The sequence below is a fragment of the Vombatus ursinus genome, unplaced genomic scaffold (genome assembly GCF_900497805.2).
Source record: "Vombatus ursinus unplaced genomic scaffold, bare-nosed wombat genome assembly UNPS02010320.1, whole genome shotgun sequence".
In the NCBI taxonomy this organism is placed as follows: domain Eukaryota; kingdom Metazoa; phylum Chordata; class Mammalia; order Diprotodontia; family Vombatidae; genus Vombatus; species Vombatus ursinus.
In genome coordinates, this window is record NW_020950098.1 from 718,007 (window position 1) to 724,715 (window position 6,709).

A 6,709-nucleotide genomic window follows, 5' to 3' on the forward strand; every position below is an offset into this window, starting at 1 on the left:
AAAAGTGGTCTCATTATTGAAATTCATACTGCATATTTCCAATATTCATATTTTATGTAATTAGAATTTTGAATAGAGATTAAGGGAATAGGGGAAAAGGGTGAAGAGTGGAGAAAAGATCACACCCTAAACCACCCCACCCAGGGATGTTATAGGAAGGGCCTAGGAACAGCACCCATCCTGCAGGCAAGAGGAAGCAGTGCTGGTGACCAAATGTACTCTCCATGAAAACACTCATGCCTCCCCAGTGCTTCAGGTGGGACATAGGAAACATTGCAGGCAAAGCAGTGCAGTGGAAAGAACACTGGCCTTGGAATTAGAGGAGCTGGGTTCAATTCACGTTTGACATATGACTCTGGGAAAACTTATTCACATATTCATTCATTCAATTCAATAAACATTTATTAAGTGCCTACTGTATGCCACACAGTACTAAGAGCTGGAGATACAAAAAGGGGCAAAAGACTGTCCCTGCCCTCATTACAACCTAATGGGGGAGAAAACATGCAAACAAATAATAAAGCAAGCCATATACAGAATAAACAGGAAATAATTCAAAGAAGGAAGGCACTAGAATTAAGAGGTTGAGAAAGACTTTCTGTAGAAGGTGGGATTTAAGTGTTGGGATCAGGGGGCAGCTAGGTGGCGCAGTAGATAGAGCACTGGCCCTGGGGTTAGGAAGACCTGAGTTCAAATTCGATCTCAGACCAGATATTCAATACTTACTAGCTGTATGACCCTAAGCAAGTCACTTAACCCCAATTGCCTCACAAAAAAGAAAAATAAATAAAGCTTGGAACTTAGGAGGTCATTTAATCTTCTTGGGCTTCCATTTTGTCAACTTTAAAATGAGGAACATGAACTAGATGACCTTAGAGGTTTCTTTTAGCTCTAATTCTATGCTTAAGATGAGTTTGCAACCATCCCCCTTGAAAATACAACTTTCATCTATTATTATCTTTATAATACAAACTTCCACTGCCTTATCTATCATTATCCAACACTCTTCCCTTCTACCTTCTCCCTCAAACAAAAAAAAGGAAAGAAAATAGACATTTAGAAATTTTTCTATTGTTATGTGATTTTTTTCCCCCAAATGACATACCTATAAAACTCTTATATTTGTGTGCTTAAACTTGGAAACAGAATTTTCTAATCTGTTTAAAAACTTTGTAACTGAAAGTTTCACTGGGTTTTGAACCTACTTGTTAAAAAATATGAAGGAATATGAAAATCTACTGGGTAAATTTCATCAAAAACCCTTGAATAATTAGTGAATGGAATGACTATCATGATTAATAAGCACAGTGATATTCTTCCATTTTGAACTATCTTTTTTCAGCCAAGATAGCCATTAAAACTAAATAGCTAAGTAAAATGAACTTAGAATCATCTACAGGTACATATATATATATATATGTGTATTCAGGGTGTATGTTCAAAAATTGTTTACTGATTAGGTTGTACAATAAAAAAGAAAGCCCACTGCCTTATATACTAATGACATTAATGGCATGACAGATCCAAACTAAAAGAAAAAATTGTATAAGATGCTATGCTAAGTTCTAAAACATGATAAAAGAAAATCCCTGTCCTCAAGAGGCTTACATTCTACTGATCACAGAAATAAAGGTACAGAAATTAACCCAGAGTAGGGAGGCATTTCAGCACAGGCATTTCCAGTACTAATCAAAATTCAGCAGTGAGAATTTAATAAGAAAAAAAAAGGTTTAGCTTTTGGTTTCATGGGTCTCACGTAATTTTCAGGAAATTAAATTAGCTGTACGGAGCAGGTTCAGTTCCTCTCAGGACAAAACAGTCTTTATTGAAGACCTCGATTTAACTCTTGAATTAGTGTAAAAGAATTGGTAAAAAAGCAGAGCTCATCTGAGATAGGAATTTTACACATGATGCAGCCCCAAATGGCTAAGAAGTCCCTAAGCTTTCCTTTCCACATTTTTATAACTCAGATCTGTATAATCATATAATCAGTCAACTACATCCATCACATGCCTTAATCATATGATTTTTTTACTCAACTCTATGATCTAAGGTTAGCGAGCCTGGTTATCTAAACCTTGAAGGTCTAGAAAAGGCAATAATACTAAGTTCAGGAAGCCAGAGATAATGGCTTTTTTTCATAGATGAATAGATAGTTCACATTCACACACACAGAAAACTGACTCACCAGCACCATACGTAAATTATTCGTTTAAAACAGAATGTGTATGTTCCAACATAGAGACACTTGGGAGGTGCCAGAAGCAGTAATATTAACTTTTTATCTAATACTTTTGAAGCAGCAACATGTGATAGGGAGCATTTCTTTAAAAAAAACAAAAAGCAACCAACAACAAACCCCACTAAAACCACGGATTAGGAAGAACAGAATTTAAAGTCTGGCTTAATGGTATTTAGGGATTTTTCTGAATACTCATGGAAAAAAAAGTCTCTGAACAATTAACTCTCAAATATATCTATGATCTATCCCTAGCTAAAAATAGGGCAGCTAGGTGGCCCAGGAGATAGAATGCTGGCCCTGCAGTCAGGAGGACCTGAGTTCAAAGACTTGCTAGCTATGTGACCCTGGGCAAGTCACTTAACCCTGTGTGCCTCAGTTTCTCATGTGTAAAAGAAGCTGGAGAAGGAAATGGTAAACCACTCCAGTATTTCTGACAAGAAAACCCCAAAGGGGGTCCCAAAGAGTCAGACAACTAAATCAACATAACAACAGCTAGAAATTAAATTTGAAGAAAAATAGCAGTATAATACTTCGTGGTAACACCACTCAGTTATTATTCTTGCTATACAAAAACACCTCAGTGTCTCTCTTTCTCTGAGGTTACCAGAACCAAGCTCATTCAACCTATTCAGTCACTTCAATTAAAAGGTGACTTGGGCTGGGGAGAATGCTTCTATTCCAAACGGGTCTTCTTGTCTCCTCTCTATACTTTCTCACTCACCTTACGTTAGTTCAATTATCATCTCTTCATAAATAGACTCCCAAATCTAATAACTTTAATTTCCATCACTTACTGTCTCCTGCATGTACTTGTAGGTACCTAAAATTCAAAATATCCAAAATGGAAATTCTTACTTTCCACCATCCCTCTTGCCACCCAACCCTGGCTCTCTTACAAACTTCCTTCTTTATATTGAGGCTACCCACCATCCTTTTAATCATGCAAGTTCTCAACCTTGGAGTCATTTTTAACTCTTCTTTTGCACTCATTCTCCCATATCTAATTGATGGCCAAATGATGTAAATTCTATTACCGTGACATCTCTTCTATTTCCTTCTTATTATTCACATAGATACTACCTTAGCTTAGGCCCTCATCACTTTTCACCTGGACCATTGCAATAGAATCCTGATTGGTCTTCTTGTTTTTTTGCAGCATCCTTCTGCAATATAATCTCCACACAGCTGGCCAAAATAATCTTCCTGAAGCATAGGCCTCACCATATCACTCCTCTGCTCAACGATGGTCAACAGATCCCTATTCCTTCAAGGATAAAATACAAACTTCTTAGCTTGTCCTTTAAAGACTTTCACAGTCTTTCTCTAGCCTCCCTTTCTAGACTTATTTTAGACTTCTTTCACTTGAATCCTCTCCATGCATTCTATGTTCTAGCCAAACTGGCCCACCTCATGTTCTTGAATTCAGAATTCTATCTTCTACCTTCGTGCATTTGTACAGTCTCCTGTATGTGCCTGGAATGTATTTCCTCCTCACTTCCACCTATTACTATCATTAGCTTTCTTCAAGGCACAACTCAGATGTAATTTTCCACAGGAAGTCTTTCCTGATTGTCCCCTAGTTGTTAGCGCTCTCTCTTTTCAAATTATCTAGTATTTTTCTGGGCAAATGGTGTTATCCCCCTAGAAGAATGTAATCTCTTTATGGGGAGGGATTGTTTTTCATTGTGAACCTTGATTTAGGTCTTCCCCAAGACTGTGCTCACATAATCCAGGTCTAATCCTACAGGCTTCCTAAAAGTGTCATTTTCTCTTTTTTGTTTCGTTATATTCTCACCTAGAATTTACTCTGGGAAAATCTCTAAACATAGTTTAGTGATAGTTCGTGTATTGGTAGGCACTGCACATGGTAATTACTGGACAGCATTGCAAAAAATGACATTCACTACATTTTAGCATTCAGGAAAAGACTTACTATGGGTGTAGGAGTTATCCATCAGTCAGCTCTCTGTGCACATAGAAATGTCAGAACCAAGATCAGAATTTGTAATAAACAGCAAGAAAGAACAGTAATGAGGAAAAGATACAGTGTATAATTAAGAAGATCTAACCCTGAATTGTTTAAAAAAGCTATTGAAATTAAAAAAAAGAGAGAAATGGACATGAGCAATGACATTAGCACCGACTATGATGATTTCATCCAGAAGTTAAAACAATGTAAATCGATTGCTACAACAAGGAGACAAAAAGAGCCCAGAAAGCACCTTAGTCAGCAAACGTTTGCCTCACTTGTCACACAGAGAGATGGCTGCCGAGGCAATACCAATTTAGAGTATTATTATGGAAGAAGTATCTCCTTTTTGATATCTCCTTTCATGTGGTAGGTAATTGCTGCCAAAATAAATTACTGCAATGCAAAAGTTATAGAGGTAAAAACCTACGTTTTTGTGCTTAAGCACAGGTTCAGGTGGGTGAAAAAATTACTCCTAAACAATTACTAGAACTCTGGCAAGGATTCTTATAGACAAAATCAAATCAACGTGACAGTGAAACAATTCTTTTACATGTTGTAATTGCGTACATTCTTTTAGGCTATAAAAGTTTATTTTTTAAAAGACAGATTCATAATTCCATGCTTCCTTCATGGAACTGAAACAAACTTAGGTAAACATAGTCATGATCTCTTACATTCCTTAAGGAAACAAACCTAGTTAAACAGATTCTTTAAACTAAGTCAGATTACAGATTAAACTGCAGTTAGGGGGTTCACAGTTAGCCAATTGAGAAAGGAAATTTACATGTCACCAAGAAAACTTAACATCAGGTAAATCCTTCCTTACATGGTTAACTAGGGGAGCTAACAAATAACAAAATCACTTTGGGGAACTCAAACTCTCCTTTGGCTTCTATCTGAGGAATGTCAAACAGTCTTCTCATAACACTTATTATATAAGTCAGGTTTTGGTCAGGTGAAGTTAATATTAATAGAAGACAGGGTTTCAGTTAATTAAAAATTGTAGGGGAAATGGCCCTGAGCCCCAAATAATAAAAATCAATAAAAGGAAGTAAAAAATTCCCATAACAGTATAAACTAATTTATAACATTTTATAAAGAAGGATGATGGATGATTATGAGTAGTATCATCTTATATATTAGAGAAAAGCGGTAGAGGGTAAAACCAATCTAACAAAAGCCTATGCCCTATACATACTTATGTATACATACACACACACGCACACATATACACACACACATACACATACAAAGTAATACATACAACTAAGCAAAGTCATTTCAAGGGCATTTGAGGATGAAAATGGGAAAAGAACTATAAACAGAAGAAAAATGGAAAAATATTTTCTTAATTAATTAATTTTTAGTTTTCAACATTCATTTCCACAAGATTTTGAGTTCCAAATTTTCTCCCCATCTAACTCCTACCCCCACCCCAGGACCGCATGCATTCTGAATACTCCTTCCCCTGATCTGCCCTCCCTTCTATCACCCCTCACCCCTTCTCTTATCCCCTTCCCCTTCTATTTTCCTATAGGGCAGGACAGATTTCTATGCCTCTGGAAAAATATTTTCAAAAATTTTTACAAGTTTTCTCCCTCATGAAATGAAATCAGCACACTTTGACCCTAACATCACAGCCTTGAGGTGCTTACAGAGGAAGCTGAAATGGCACTGAAGAGAAGACAGGAAAAGCAGTCAGATTAGATCAAGTGTATAGAAATGAGATCCATGCTGGAGGTGATGCAATTCTGAGAGCATTGAAGGACCGGCACACAAAGTCTCTAAAAGAAGAGAAGATACAAGATGTGGAAAACATCAACAACCACAAACTCATCTATACAAATATCTCTCTCTCTGTATATGTCTCTCTCCCCTCTTCCTGTCTTCTCTCTCTCTTCCTGTCTTCTCTCTCTCTCTTCTCTCTCTCTCTCTCCTCTCTCTCTCTCTCTCTCTCTCTCTCTCTCTCTAAGGACAATCAATGCATACACCGAGGGCATCCTTGACGAGGGTATTAGTACTGAACAAGCAGCCTTTTGCAAATGATATCAAGTAATGTCCCACATTTTTAACCACAACAAACTGACTCAAAGATATAGAGAATATAAAATCACAATGTGGTTATTGTTTGAGATTATAAAAAAAGAACATTCAACAATGTAGAACAAAATACCACCTCCGAGGCTCTTTAAAAACAAAGTATCCTGCGATATTTGTAACTCATGAGACCTCGGTATTAGGGTAGTTGGAAGGGGAAAAAAAAATATATATATATATATATATACATACACATATTATATATGTATAGACGGAGAGCACAGGGTAAGCTGAAGATGAAGGGATGATATCTAAAAAATAAAATTGAAGGATGAGAGAAGATTATACTGGGAGAAAGAGAAAGGGAGAGGTAGAATGGGGTAAATTATCTCACATAAAACAGACAAGAAAAGGATTTTACAGTGAAGGGGAAGTGGGGGAAGGTGAGAGGGAATGAG